This window comes from Ascaphus truei, chromosome 1, assembly GCF_040206685.1.
Source record: "Ascaphus truei isolate aAscTru1 chromosome 1, aAscTru1.hap1, whole genome shotgun sequence".
NCBI classification, from domain to species: domain Eukaryota; kingdom Metazoa; phylum Chordata; class Amphibia; order Anura; family Ascaphidae; genus Ascaphus; species Ascaphus truei.
The window spans coordinates 457,278,709-457,293,956 of NC_134483.1; the positions used below are offsets into that span (position 1 = coordinate 457,278,709).

General features: G+C 43.9%; 1 protein-coding gene across 1 annotated transcript in view; it reads right to left on the reverse strand.

Annotated features, from left to right (window-relative positions):
- ABCG2 (ATP binding cassette subfamily G member 2 (JR blood group)) overlaps positions 1–13,464 on the reverse strand; it is a 123,244-nt gene extending 109,780 nt beyond the window's left edge. Inside the window, exon 1 of the mRNA XM_075565544.1 lies at positions 13,398–13,464. The gene's annotated coding sequence lies outside the window, so the exon portion shown is untranslated. The remainder of the gene's footprint in view (positions 1–13,397) is intronic.
- Between the last annotated feature and the right edge of the window lie 1,784 nt (positions 13,465–15,248).

The following is a 15,248-nucleotide window of genomic DNA, read 5'->3' on the forward strand; positions in this document are numbered from 1 at the left end:
AAAAAAAACAAAACTTTTTCTCCTTATCTGCAATGGCTGCCTGGTTGATCCGGCTACGGGAGCCGTAGCCGGATCAACCAGGCAGCCATTGCAGATAAGGAGAAAAAGTTTTGTTTTTTTTCCTCCTGCATCACGGACGCGTGATTGGCAATAACGGCTGCTTAAACTGTATCCTGGACTGCACGAGGAGGCCAGGGGTCCAACCACTATGTATGTATGTGAGTCTTGTTGTACCAATTGCTTTTAAAACTAATAAATGTGTTTTAAACCCCACTGACAACGTGCCTCACTTTCTCTACCTACTCCCCCCCCTACTACCACCACTGGGGAGAGTCCCCATCTGATGCCCAAGACTGGAGTTAGAATCCCACGTTGGTTGCAAACAAAGAAGAGTCTACACTGGGGGGAGATGCAGATGGGTTAATTTAACCCCAAAGTTACCAATTTCCTGCAAGGACTCACACATGGCCGTGTGAGTACAGATATATTTATATATTTATTTCAAAACCCTCTAAACCACCATTACCTGTTGTTGGGAGTGACTGGAATTGCTTAAAGAAACCACATTACCGTGTCCGCTTGCACATGGCCGTGTAAGTGTATTTAATATTTTCACCAACCCCCAGCAATATTGTTGTAACCACATTAATTTTATTGTATTTTATTGTTTTTTATTGTCAAATGTTTTTTTAATCCCACGCTCCCCCATTGCTTGTATGTCTCTATATCTTTAAAAGGGTTCCGGATTAACCCTTCCCTGGGGTTGCAGCAGAGGGGAACTCCATGCTGGCTCAAAGCATCTGTCATAGAGCCGTGGTCTAACTTACTGCCACATTGTAAGCACACCTCATATATTAAGCTTAAGGTAAGCGCCAGGTTTTTTCCTATTATCGATAAGTGGGAAAAAGGGAGTGCTTCACTTTAAGTACATTTTCGCTTTACATACATGCTTCGGTCCCATTGCGTACGTTAATGCGGGGTATGCCTGTATACAATTATTCTTAATTACAGAAAAAAGGTTTAATTGTTTGTGTCTTACACTTAGTAACCAGGACAAGAGATGGGCAAATTGTTCCTTGGACTCTGAATGGGACTTGGATTGTCCAGTTACTTTGAGCCGCAGAATTCCAAGCATCGACTCAAAAAGACAAATCTCTCTCCTATCCGACCGGATTGTAACCAATGGCGGATTCGGACTAATCCGCTCGGATTTTTTAGTACCCAATCCGCAGACAGATTTGGTCTAAGAAACCTGGGGGAAATCCATGGATCAGATTCAGACAGGGTCAATCATCTCTAACTAGGATCTCTTTTATCTCACATTCTTCTTTTGTAAGATCTTGAGGGCTCCCTTGGCCTTATGTTGTCATTGACCTGTTGTGTTTACTCCCATTGTTTGTACTTTATTTACCTTGTACTGCAATTTTGTAAAGCGCTGTGGAAACGGTGTCGCTATGCAAATTAAACTATACCTACATAGTTATTTTTCACGTTACCGGTTTCTCTATATACTCTCTTGCCCAGGGGTGCGCAAACTGGGAGGGGGCGGGGGGGAGGGCGCGAGATTTTCTGTGGAGGGCGAAGCAGTTACAGGGGCTTCCTCAAAGCATTTAAATTAAATGCCGGAGGACCAAGCAAAGCCTCTGTAACTTCTCTTACCTTGTCTCCGATTGTGGGGTCATTTGATGCCGGAGACAAGGAAAGAGGGAGGGCGCGAGCAGGGGGTTGGCGGGGAGAGCAGGCAAGTTTGTGCACCCCTGCTTTCGCCATCATTTTTACATGGTGGACGTTAGCTTCCTCAAGCTGTCATTAAGATTAGTGCACAAGGCAACCAAGCATCATCTGCATGTAAAGGTGCAGTCTCACATACCTGTAAATTTAATTAGTGACAGCTATATGTTGAATACTGTAGATGAAAACAAAGTGGTTGATTCCTCTTCTAACAAAGTCAGACATTATAAGTATCAGTTTGTGTGTACATTTTACTTTTTGTTTTGCATTTTACATCCTGAATTCTCAATGTAGGGCTGCTGGTCAGTGCTGCCTCTTTACCAGTGATACTGCAAGTCGAATTATGTGCACTTGTTGCATGTCAGATGGCCAACTAGAAAGATAGGGGCCAGGACAATAAATAGTTACAGGCAGTAAAAACCCATCCTCAAGTTCAGGCTGCAATGCTTACAAACGTTTCCGAGATAAACTTTCAGGAAGCATTCATCATGTACAGGTTGGTACGGTGTTAGAAAAACTATTTCTTATAAAAATAAAGGTGGCATAAGATAATGCCTTTGTGGTGGCTACAGTGTATCTGGTTTTGCTAGAGAATGGCAAGCTTTCATGACCACTAATGTGGGTTAGTGTTACAATTGAAGCTCAAATATTTGGTTACATCCACACTCATACAAAACATGAAACCCATATACTGTATATTCCTATCTGAAGCTGTGTTGTACAAGTGTGTTAATGTGTAAAAGAAAATGACCATAGGATTGAAGCAGGTGGTCTCCAAAGCTGAACCCCATTAATTACGGCTCCGGAGACCCCTGCTTCCCGAGATACTTAACCCCAAAGGGGGTGCCGGTATCTCGGCAAAGTTTAAAGCCCCTGGTCACTTGGGTCATTAGGAAGCTGGCCCCGGATGACGTCATGGCTTCCTATTGGCCCCACAGGGCGCTAGGGCTCTGGAAAGTGGCCATTACATTAGCCCTGCTAGCCGAGCCGGAGTGGCTACTGGCACCGCATACAGATTAAATATAGAAAAAAAGTAACCCGGCGCTTCTATCCAAAATAAATGAATTTGCAGCTCTAACCCAAAAATACCAACAACCTCTAGGTTCTAATAGATATTTAAAGAAAAAATAGGGGAGCGCTATATACTATAAATGTAACTCAATTAAAGTGCAAGTGCAACATTCATTTAAAGTGCAATAAAAATATAATGTGTGCATATAAATATTAAATATGTGCAAATTAAATTCTTTGTGCAACCTCTACAATCAATATTTATTTATATAAATATATATAAAAATATATCAATAACTGTGTGCAAGATAAATATATACATATAAGTGTAAAAAAAAAGCTGTGTGTGCTGTGCACGCGCATAGTAAGTGAAACTTCTTTGACTTTTGTCGCAGAAATTGACTTATAACGCGCGTGCTCGGCACACATGTGTCAGTCAGTGTATGTGTCAGTCAGTGAGTATGTATGTGCGTGTGTGTCACTCAGTGTGTGTATGTGTGTCAGTCAGTGAGTATGTATGTGCGTGTGTGTCAGTCAGTGTGTGCATGTGTGTCAGTCAGTGTGTGCATGTGTGTCAGTCAGCGTGTGTGCGCGTGTCAGTCAGCGTGTGTGCGCGTGTCAGTCAGCGTGTGTGCGCGTGTGTCAGTCAGCATGTGTGTGTGCACGTGTCAGTCAGTTGTGTGTGTGCGTCAGTCAGTCAGTGTGTGTGTGTGCACGTGTGTCAGTCAGTGTGTGTGCGCGTGTGTCAGTCAGTGTGTGTGTGCGCGTGTGTCAGTCAGTCAGTCAGTGTGTGCGCGTGTGTCAGTCAGTGTGTGTGTGCGTGTTTCAGTCAGCGTGTGTCAGTCAGTGTGTGTGCGCGCGTGTGTCAGTCAGTGTGTGTGTGCGCGTGTGTGAGTCAGTGTGTGAGTGTGTGAGTGTGAGTCAGTGTGTGAGTGTGAGTCAGTGTGTGTGTGTGTCAGTCAGTGTGTGTGTGTGTGTGTGTGTGTGTGTGTGTGTGTCAGTCAGTGTGTGTCTCTCTCTCTGTGTTGTGTGAATGTCTCTCTCCCCGGCGACACGTGGTTCCGTTACCCCCCTCCTCCCGTTACCAAAGCAGGAGTGACAGGGCAGGGGGTGGAGCCTCGGCCTCAGCTATCCCACCACGGAGCAGCGTACTCCACGGCGGGCAGCACCACAGAGCCCGTGCCGGATGAGGGGAATTAAATACCCCTTAACACACCTTACGTGACAGCGAATCACCGGCTGCCAATTAAATTTTGAGGGCTGCCGCCGCCGCATGTCACCAGGAAAGCGGTGGTAGGGAGGAGAGAGGCTGCGCGGCATGGCAGCGGCCGTTAGGAGCGGCGGCTATCGCCGCCGCATATGTCACGGTGTGTGGAGGGTGTGGGGCTCGGGGGGGGGTGATTAGGAGCGATTAGGAGCAGCGCCGCCGCCGCATCTGATTTGTGGAGCGGGTGTGATGTCAGTGTTGGGGTCGGGCTGAGCCAGAACACAGCCCGGCCTCAACTGCCAGCACTGACGTCACATCCGTTTCATTTCTGTCTCCACAATCCTTTTTTGCCCCATCACGAATGAGGTGCCACTAAGGAAGTTTCACTTCAAAAAAGTGGACAATTGGTGATTATGAGCTCAAAGTGTTATTAGTGTATTTATATAAAACCATAAAGGCATAAATCTGAAAGTGTTCTGTTTTCAAAGTATCTTCACAGCCAGCCCATGATAACGCTCCTCCGGAGTCTCAAGGATAGTGAAGAAAGGAGAGATTCCAAGATGCAGATATAAAAATGGACGTATGCAATTTGTGCAGATTCCAGTAATCTCACTCACATTTTGCAATCATCCTACATTCACTGTACAGGGGTTCAGCTTCAAACCTATGTTAAAACATTTTTTTTAAATAAATACATAATGAGGTCTTTAAAAGGATTGATGTATTATAGTATAGGTTATAATGTAGTCCTGGAGGTGTGCAATCCTCTAGTAAGATCAGTTAGCCATTACATCAGCAATCTGTTTTTTTTTCACATGGTTCGATCTGCAAGATGATCTGGAGTTAAACTGTGCTATTTTTCCCAGATAATCACCAGTGAAGTTGACTGTGTTTCTGCAGGGCATTTAAATGCCCATCCAATAGGAAGCTGCCAACTACTGTATGATTTTCTGGCTTTCTATTGCCCCAAGAGGGAACAGAAATGGTAACTTCACTACAGAGCAGAATAAAGTGAGGTTTAGCTCCTGGGGATTTCCAGGCTCGAATCCCATGAAAAAATAAATACAGTGCGACTATATTAATTATAGAACAGTCTTTGGTTCAATTTGGTCCTTTATGGGACAGGTTAGCAAAACAGGTGAATTTGGGACTTTTTCTGATTGTGAAAATGTTGTGAATTCTTCAACATTCATCATTTAGCATTAGAAATTCCCTACAAAAAAATTGCTGCCTTTTTAAATATGGCATTTTTGCATCATTTCACAGAAACCGTCGAAAATGTGCATATGTTTCTAGAGCAACGAATCTTATGTTAACCGGTCACACAAATGCGCAACTTGAAAAAAACAAAATGCCGAAAAGGTTTACAAACCAACGCATCTCCATGTGGGATCGCACCTATTTTTAATGGCCCAAGAGAAGATATGCAAAAAAAATATGACACTACAGCATGCCGCACCAACTCACTTTTAGCATAACTGTGATTAATAATGAATCTAGCAATATCTCTACAGTTCCTAAGCAAGAAATTAGATTTGCATCACTACTTCTAGGTCCCTTACGTTTTGCTCTTCCAGGTGTAAATCAAACTCTGTTTTAATAACAAATAATTGTCAGCTTTTCCAATGTGCAGATTGCAGGTGTAGTACTAAGGCTCAGTATTGTTTCCTTCTTGGGCCCAGATCCACAAAACGGTGCTAAGTTTTAGCGCGCCTAAGCTCCCATGCATATGAAAGGGAGTAAAGGCATGCTGAAGCTTTTCTCCCTTTTGTGAATCTGGGCGCTTGCTGTACTATGAAATAACCGTTAAACACGGTGTTACATGGCCAAGAGCTTTCACTTTTTTTTGCAAACGAAAATATACATTAGTTATTATTGTAGGTGGATTTGTACCTTTAACAGGCTCAGCTTTAATTGGGGCAACAGCCAAATGCTGAATTTGTGTTGGTGCTAAGTACAAATGTGTTTCTATTTACAAACCAAGAGATGTATGTCTCTATTTAATGACCAGTGATAAAGCTGGAAAATCTCCCTACTCTGTAATATGTCACTTGATTATAGCATGCAACCTCTTCCTTTCCCTAAGAGTCTGCAATGCTTTGCAAAACATACTTATATTTCCTAACGTACGAAGTGGCGCAATATAAATAAAAGATAATAAAAATGAATTCCCTTCTTTACAAAGCCCCAGATCAACTTATCTGCAGAATAAAGGGATCTATTAAAAAAAATTAGAAAACTGAGACAACCCCATCCCTGTTTTCTGAGCATTCTGCTATCCTACATTTCAATACATGTTGTCATATCAGTGCATTCATGAGGTTATCGCTGTAAAGTTTGTAGGCGACAGTGGTGACTATTCAACGTGTCAACACTTAATACACTCTTCACAGCTACTGTGTGAGCGTTGCACTCTGCTGGCATCCTGTGGTTGAGATAGAGTGGCTTTATAATCCGCACGCTATTACAGGCTGATATCAGACAAGCACAGGGCAGTTAAGCACGGTACACGTAGGAGCAGGTTATCAGCAAGCAGCAGGCAGGTCCACCCAACGTTATTCTAGTAGACCAGGCTGAAAGCTTCTTGGTAACATGCTACACAGTTCAGCAGAGCATTGAATGGGTTCTTGCACTATTGCAGTGGACATCAGCCTTTTAAAAATAGCTACAGTAAGCCCTTTCATAATATCTCCTGAATCAGAAGAACTCCAATTTGCTTACAGTATGCCAAGTACCTCAAATCCAACTGCTTTCTCGTGGTACTGTAGTTCTTTTTTTATTTTGTTTTAGTAGTTATGTGCAGGGCTACAGACTGCTTTCCCGGGGCCCATAACTACAGATGGGTGATTTTTTTTTTTTTTTTTGCGGTTTTGGACCTGCCGCCTTTGGTTACTCTCCGAAAAAGCCAATCCGCCATTTTGGATTTATTTTAGACAGAGAGCAATCCGATTTCGACCAATTTTTTATGAGAAGAGAACGGGGGCAGGGAGGGCAGAGAAGAAGAAGGTGTGGGAAAAAGAGGGAGAGAGAGAAGGTGGGGGAAAAGTAGGGAGGGGGGAGAGGGGGGAGAAATAAAGGGGAAGGAGGGGTGACAGGTGGGAAGAGAGCTTTCTCTCTCTTCCACACCTAGGGTGCAGATTATTCTGGGCCCAGGACTAGAGTTGGAAATTTTGCGGACCTCCCCCACCCCATTTACACCTCGCAAGCTCCTCCGCTATTTCCCCGCTTCCCATGTATTTCTCTCTCCTCTGTCTCACTCTTACCCCCTCTCATCCTTACTCACTCCCCCCAAACCCCTCTCGATCAATTAGCCCACTCTCCTCAATCCCCCCTTCAGATTTTAACAATCTAAACGCCTGCCTCTTTTCCATTTCATCCCCTACCTGTTTATTTAGCCATTCGTTTAGACTTGTTTCTTTTATATTTATTACCCGAGGGTATGCAATGATGTGTGCTTTTCTAACAATGTTTAATAGACTGCCCATTTATTTTGCACATTTTTCCCTGAAAAAACATCACCCCAATTTATTCATTGCAGATTATTTCTCGGTTTTTTAAATCTGCCTTTCTAAAGTTTAAAATCTTTGTTGAACCCAAGTAATCTGTTTTTTTGATAATTTATTTCAAATGAGACCATGTTATGATCACTGTTACCCAAATGTTACTGGACTTGAATATTTGTTATTACTTCTACAGTGTTTGATATTACCAAATCCAGTACTGCCCCTCTCCTGGTTGGTTCCTCAATAATTTGGGTCATGTAATTGTCTTTAAGCACCCCAAAAAGCTGTTTCCTTTTGTTGTAATGCTAATCTCATTGCCCCAGTCTATGTCTGGATAATTAAAATCAGCCATTCTGCAAACATGACCTAGTTTTGATGCCTTCTCCATTTGCAAAAGTATTTTAACTTCCTCAATCCCACAGATATTTGGTGGTTTATAGCATATCCCTACAAACATTTTCTTTGTACTTTTACCTCCACTGCTAATTTCTATCCCCAAGGTCTGAACATTTTCATAATTCCCTTCGTAAACATCCTCCCATATTATAGGCTTTAGATCTGGTTTAACATATAAACATACTCCACTTCCTCTTCTATTACTCGATCCTTCTGAAAAAGGGAATTAACTGCCCAGTGATGAGTTTCATCCCACTATGTTTCAGTAATGCCTATGATATCATACTGCTCCCTTGTAGCTAATAATTCAAGCACCCCATTTTCTCTGTCAGGCTTCTTGCATTAGCAAGCATGCATTTCAGTTTTTTCAGCCTGTACTATTATCTTATCTGCTCCTTCCTTTCTGCGCCAATTGGATGTAGTCTTTAGAAGTTTTTTTTAGTATTATCTGTACTTCATATGGGTGTCTCCCTGCATGCCAAACTCCCCATGCCCCCCTCTACCTCCATGACTAGGGTTGTCAGGTGGCTTCTCCAAAAATACTCGACTCAATGTGAAAGGTGCGTCAGGTCACTACTGTATGTCCAGGGAGGAAAATACTGAACACGTACATGTCCAGTGTAGCCCCCTGTAAACAGCACAGGCTATACCTATCTCCCTTCTACTGTGGTAAGTCCTGTTAAGATCAGGCACCAGTAATCATCATGGGTTTTCCCCCTTATAGCCCTGCCGAGTGGTAGAGGCAGGCCTGGACTCTGCTGCAGGCGTGAGCAAGAGGGGAGGTTCTGCTGACATCACGAGAGGTGGGGCTAGCTCTATATTTAGCAGCCAATTCCTGTGAGTTAGAGTTAGTCTTCCGAGTTAGTCTGCCGTAATAGTCTGTTCGGAGTAGTATGCCGAGAGTCTGCAGTGGGACATGTCTGAGTAGTGAGTCCTGCGGATCGGTCCAAGGAGTTGGAGGAGACCGCGGTCTCACCTGCACAGCCGTGCAGGAGCAGAGAGAGCAGTGGAGAGACTCAGCCCCTTTAGTAGAGCTGATAGCGTTATAGACCTGGTGGACCAATGCCCCTCACCCCTCTGCCTGGGGTGATGGGGAGAATTCAAGCCCCACCGCGAGGATAACCTCGGGGGTGGGCCGCGGGGTATTGAAGCCTCAGCCCAGACCATCCTGTCAGAGGAGAGACTTGGAGGGAAGGAGAGGAGGAGATATCTGTGTGTGAGGAGAGCGGAGTAATAAGTACAGCTTGGCTGTTGTTGTTGCGGCTGCTGGACGCCATTACCATTGGGAGTTGCTGGTCTGCCAATAAAAGAGACTATCCTTTGTTACTAAAAACTGTGTGTGAATTGGAAGCTATTACCCTGGGACCCAAGGGGTTCTTCTATACAGGTCCTTTCCCATATTCCTGGGAGTATAGAAGATGGAGGCGCTGCACCACTAAGATCATGGAGGCTACCACCCCAGAAGCCCGGTCCTGGCTCCCCAATAACATCGCGGGAAGCTCAGGCCCTCCTGTTCCTCACAGGTATGCACCACACCGCATGTAATCTGCCCTCATGCACCCTAGACACCACCGTAGAGTCTGGAGGAAGGGGGGAAGCAGGGTTACACCAGTATTACAGTACCTCTCATTTTTTACTGGACAGAGTATCCAAATACAGGACAGTCCGGTTCAATACCTGACACCTGGCAACCCTATCCATGACCCCTTGCTATTTACCCCAATCTATTTTATTTGGTTTGTGATCTGTTTCTTGTCCCTCCCACCTCCAATAAAATGCAAAAAGAATGTTGCAGAGACACAAAATGCGATACATCTCATAATATGCTGCATCATGTAACTCCTGCTACTAACACTGCCGAAGTCACATGTTGGTGTGGGAGGGGCAAAATTGTACTATAATACTTTGATATAGGATAAAAATACTCCGGTTTTGCTCCAAAATTGCCTTGATGCACTGACCCCAATATCTTGTTAAGCGTATAAATGCCAAATGCATATAAACACAGCCCCAGTGGAGCTGTTATTTCCAGCTTTGAATCAGAGCCGCAGTTTGATAAATCACAGTACAATTGTGCTAAACCAGAAAAACATTCGACGGTTTTGCATCAGGGGTAAAGTTTTCCTTTACAAGACTCTATTCTTGACAAATAATGTTCAGCGCGCAATGTGGGACCACGGCCTAGCAAGGACATGTTTATATAAGGAGAATAACCACTAGGTGGCGTCATTACAACGTTTCCGGTTAATTTAAAGGGAAAACAAATGGTTATTATCGGAATTATTATTATTTATAAGACGCTAACATTTTCCGCAGCGCGATACAATGAAGGAATTACATAAACAGGGTGACATACCAAATTAGGGCAAACAAGTGCAAACAGATACAAAAGGTACTGAGGGTCCTGCAAATAAGAGTTTACAATCTAGAGCAGGGGTACGGCAACTGAGGGGAGGGCGCGGGATTTTTTTTTGGGAGGGGCAGCGGTTGCAGAGGTCCCAGGCTCTTCCCCGAGGCATTTAAATTAAATGCCCAGGGACCGTAACTCCACGTGTTCCCAGCTTGTTTGCTCTTCGTCCCTTCCGGTGATCGTCAAACCAGCCGGGAACACACGTGGAGTTACGGCCGGATTAATATCGCAATAGGGGTGCTTTTCCGAACCCAGCTATTTGCCCTCAACCATTTACCCAGAGATTATACTGTATGGCAATATTACCATAGAATATCTGGAACATTTAAACATCTATGCCAATAGAACTATATATTCATATGGTATCTCGCGCTGTCTGAATGTATATGCTACAATAGGGAGGCTCCAACTATACAGAATGGTACATATTTCTGATTAGTTTGCGATTATTTAGGTCTCTTTAATATGAACAATATCGGATTTACAACTTTTTGCCGATTTCAGATACTTACCTCCTACTATGTATACTATTATATGACAATGTCACCAAAGAACATCTGCAGCACCGTTTCTATGCCAACAGTACTTTGTCTTTATATGGTGTTTCTTGCTTGTATACATATACTACAATAGGAAGGTACCTATTGACTGATACACATGTCTCCCTAAAATGTGTATTATATTGGATCTAAATACCATCCATTGATTCCATATACCGTTATCTCTCATTATTTGATATGTGTTCCCTATTATACACAGATCATTTATCTAGGTAGAAAGACTAGTATATCTACCGGTTTATACTCTCTACCGTCTCTTCTATAGGGGATTTTAGCCTTGTTTGCACTGTATATATTTGTTCACGTCATTCGTCGATATTTAGATTAATAATAAAACTTTTTTATTTTATTTGAACTGACATAGGATTGAGAACAGACGTTGAGTCTGATTACTATCAATTATTTAATAGGTGGTTACTTCGCCCAATACTATGGGACTATACATATACCCTATATATGTATACAGAATGTATATGTGCACTTTTTCCTGATTATACACTTTTTGAGTGCACTTCTCTAGGGCCCCCTGGTGGTCACTGGTGGTCACTTCTTCAAGTGTTTATATATGATTATTTCCCTATGCACGAAGCCTTTCTTAGGCCTGAGACATAGACAGTTTGCCCGTGCGGAGGCGCGCTGAGGCTCAGGGAAAGCGGTGCTTTCCCTGGCCTTAGAACGCGCGCTGTCCGTGGGCGTGTCTGGGGGCGGGCCAGTGACGTCACGAAGCTGGTTCGCCCTCATTGGGCGAACTGCTCACGTGACCGGCCCTGCGCTCCGGCGAGCGCCAAATCTGAAATTTTGGTAAGACACACGCTTCTGCACGCCTGCGGAAGCGTGCGCGAGCCCCTGCTAAAGCCACTCTCATTGCGGCTGCAGGTGCTCAGTGCTGAGCTTGAGCGCGCCTCAGCACGGATCAGCAAGGCTGATCCCACTATGTCCCATGCCTATTATTAATTGGTGAGCGGTTTGTCACTATGTTTTTGTGACACAGTTTTGTTAGCAATAGTCTGATAAGTAGGCAATAAGATTTTTTAATTAGTGTTTCATGGAACAAATATTTTCTAGCCGGGGGTGCCGGGTAAAAAAGATTGTGAATCACTGCCTAAAATGATACTTTATCACACAGTACAGAATGTACTGCAGATTGTTTCAGCCCTGAAGAGATTTAAGAAGTAAATATAGCAATGTCTGCCACTGCAGGTTGAGAAATAAAATGATAGGGTGACCAGATGCCCCACCCCTGGATTCTAAGTAGGTGTCCCGGCAATTTTTTGGAAACCTTTTAAAATGTCCCGATTTTGGAGGATGGCTGTGGCTCCGGCATTATAGGACAGCGGAGAGAGAGGGGCGGCTGCAGAGCAGATGGGGGCGGCAGCAGAGCAGATGGGGGCGACAGCTGCAAAAGAGTGGGGACGACCCAGAAGTTTTCAGAACTGCCTGTGTCTGCTGCCAGGGCCCAGAATGGAGCCCCCCTGTTCCACAGTAACAGGTAGCGAGAGAGAGAGAGAGAGAATGGGAAGAGAGAAAATGGGGGAACGAGAGAATGGGGAGAGGGTGTGAGAATGGGGGGGATGACAGAATGGGGAGAGGGTGTGAGAATGGGGGGGACGAGAGAATGGAGAGGTTTTGAGAATGGGGGGACGAGAGAATTGGGAGAGGGTGTGAGAGTGGGGGGAACGAGAGAATTGGGAGAGGGTGTGAGAATTGGGAGAGGGTGTGAGAATGGAGGGATGAGAGAATGAAGAGAGGGTGTAAGAATGGGGGGGACGAGAGAATTGGGAGAAGGTTTGAGAGTGTGGGTAACGAGAGAATTTTGAGAGAGTGTGAGAATGGAGGGGACGAGAGAATGAAGAGAGGGTGTGAGAATGGGGGGGGGGCGAGAGACTTGGGAGAGGGGGCGAGAATGGGGGGGGCGAGAATGGGGGAAACAAGAGAATGGGGGGGACAAGAGAATGGGGGGGACGAGAAAGATAATGTGGGGGGAAGCAGTGCCGGATTAAGACTTTGCAAGGTCCTAAATTATGATGAAGATGAGGCCCATAAGTAAAAAAATAAATAAAATACAAATAAAATAAAAAATTGTTGAAAGAACGATTTTTTATTTGAATAATTACATGGGCAGACTTTGACAGAAAATAATTTGATTGTTAACGTACTCAAAATGATTTCAAAACGGAAAACATTTTTTTTCTTGATATTTGGAAAGCAAATGTATCGATATCATCAAATGATATGCTTCAAAGCTTATCGCTTTCTAAGTACAAAATGCTAAGTGCAGAAAGGGTTTCTTGCCGCATTGGTCATTATTCCCTCATTTTTAAAAAAAAAATCAGTTTTAGCCTCGAAAAATACATTTCTCTGGAGCAATTGGTTATCATCACACTTAAAAATAGACGCAGTAGTAACTAGAAATAAAATAAATATATATTTGATGGATTATTTGATCTCAAACTCCTGCCTACAAATAAATAACATCATTTGTGTTATTCCCTAAACTAGGTCTAACATCCCTGTTTTAAAGCACACAAGAAACAATTATTTCAATAGCTATTTTGAACATTTACAATACACCTACTCACCTCCACAAGACACCACAGAAGGACACTGTCCTCACGCAGGCTGGCAGCAAACTGAGCACAACATGGGATTTGAAGACAGGCTTGGAAAAAAAAAAAAAACAATTGTAAGAAAGTATTGAAATATCCAGGAGGGGGCAGTGCAGAGTAACTACCCTAAACTGTTTTGAGTACTCCTCACAATTTAACCGTGGTGTGAGAGTCCATTCCTAGGATTTAAACAAAACAGGGACTGTGGATATGAAATCGAAGGAAAGAACTAGTACAACCATTATGTTCTTCTGTGAAATGTTGAGTCACTGTTGGCTCTTTTCTTAACGTGACAGGACGGACGCTTTTAGAATACATTCAACTTTTGTTACTTAAGTAATAATCCCCGAAGCACAGGGCAAATAATGCCCTGGCTGGAAGAGTTGAAGGCCCAAGGCGAAGCCGAGGGACTTTAACCCAGCCAGGGCATTATTGGCCAGTAATGCCCTGTTCTGAGGGGATTATTACTATTATAGGCTAAATGTAATTTTTTGTAGTCATATTGATTTTTATCAGCATGATTGTCTACATTCTTATGCTTTTACAGCAAGTTTATTAAAAGGAAATTGTACATACACACAGCCCCCTCTATAAACACACACACACACACACACACACACACACACACACACTCTGCAACCCCCCTCTATATACACAAACACACTCTGCAGTGCCCCCTACACACTGCAGCCCCCCTCCTCTACACCCACAAAACACACACAGCAGCCCCCCCTCTACATCCACAAACACAGACACACACCAAAACACACTCTGCAGCCCTCCTCCACCATCCACACACACACACACACACACACACACACACACACACACACACACACACACACACACACCAGCCCCCCGCTACTCCCACAAAACACTGCAACAAAATAAACTGCTGCCCTCTCTACATCCATAAAACACACACCAGCAGCCCCCCTCTACATTCACTGCAGCCCCCATGTAAACCCACACACTGCAGACACACACACAAAACACTCTGCACCCCTCCTCCACCCACAAAACACACACTGAAGACACACAGACACTGCAGCTCCCCCTTTACACCAACAAAACACACACAGCAGACACACACCAAAAAGACTCTGCTGCCCCCTCTAGAGATACATAATACAGCATAATTGGGGACGCTGTTAGACAAAAACCATTATAATATTTATTTTTAAGTGATTTCATTTGTTTTAGAAATAATTTTTTTTAATGTGCCCCATTGACTTTTGATAATCTGGTCACCTTATCCCTTTATATCCCCAATAATAAGGTAACAGCTCTCAGAGAGGGCTCATTAACAGATAGCTTGGTTGTCCTGCAGAGCATTGTGCGCTGGCGATTGGAATCGCTACATCTAAGTGTTCTAGGAACCCCAGGCAAGTGGAAACAAATTAGCATCACAACATATTCATGGCACGCTGCCCAAAGTAAAGATTATTTCCATGTTATGTTGATTATATTTGTCCAGATATGCTGGCTAATTTGTACCATAAAGAATCTCGTGGTGCTTTAAAAACGATTCCTTACAAAGTCTGGCTGTGTTTTAGCTCCTGGCACAGAACGTTAGCATTCCACCCATTTTTGGTTTGGGGCAGACACACAAAATGCGATACATCTCATTATAATATGTTGCATCGTGTAACTCCTCTTACTAACGGTTTCCGGAACTCCCCAGCTCCCTCTCCTGTCAGGCGGAATTTGGATCACGGCGCCAACAGGAGGGGGAGGAGGGGGGCCCAAGGCAACCGCGTTACACGCTTTGCCGTAAGGCCGGCCCTGCTTAGACCCCAACATCTCGTTAAGAGTATAAATACC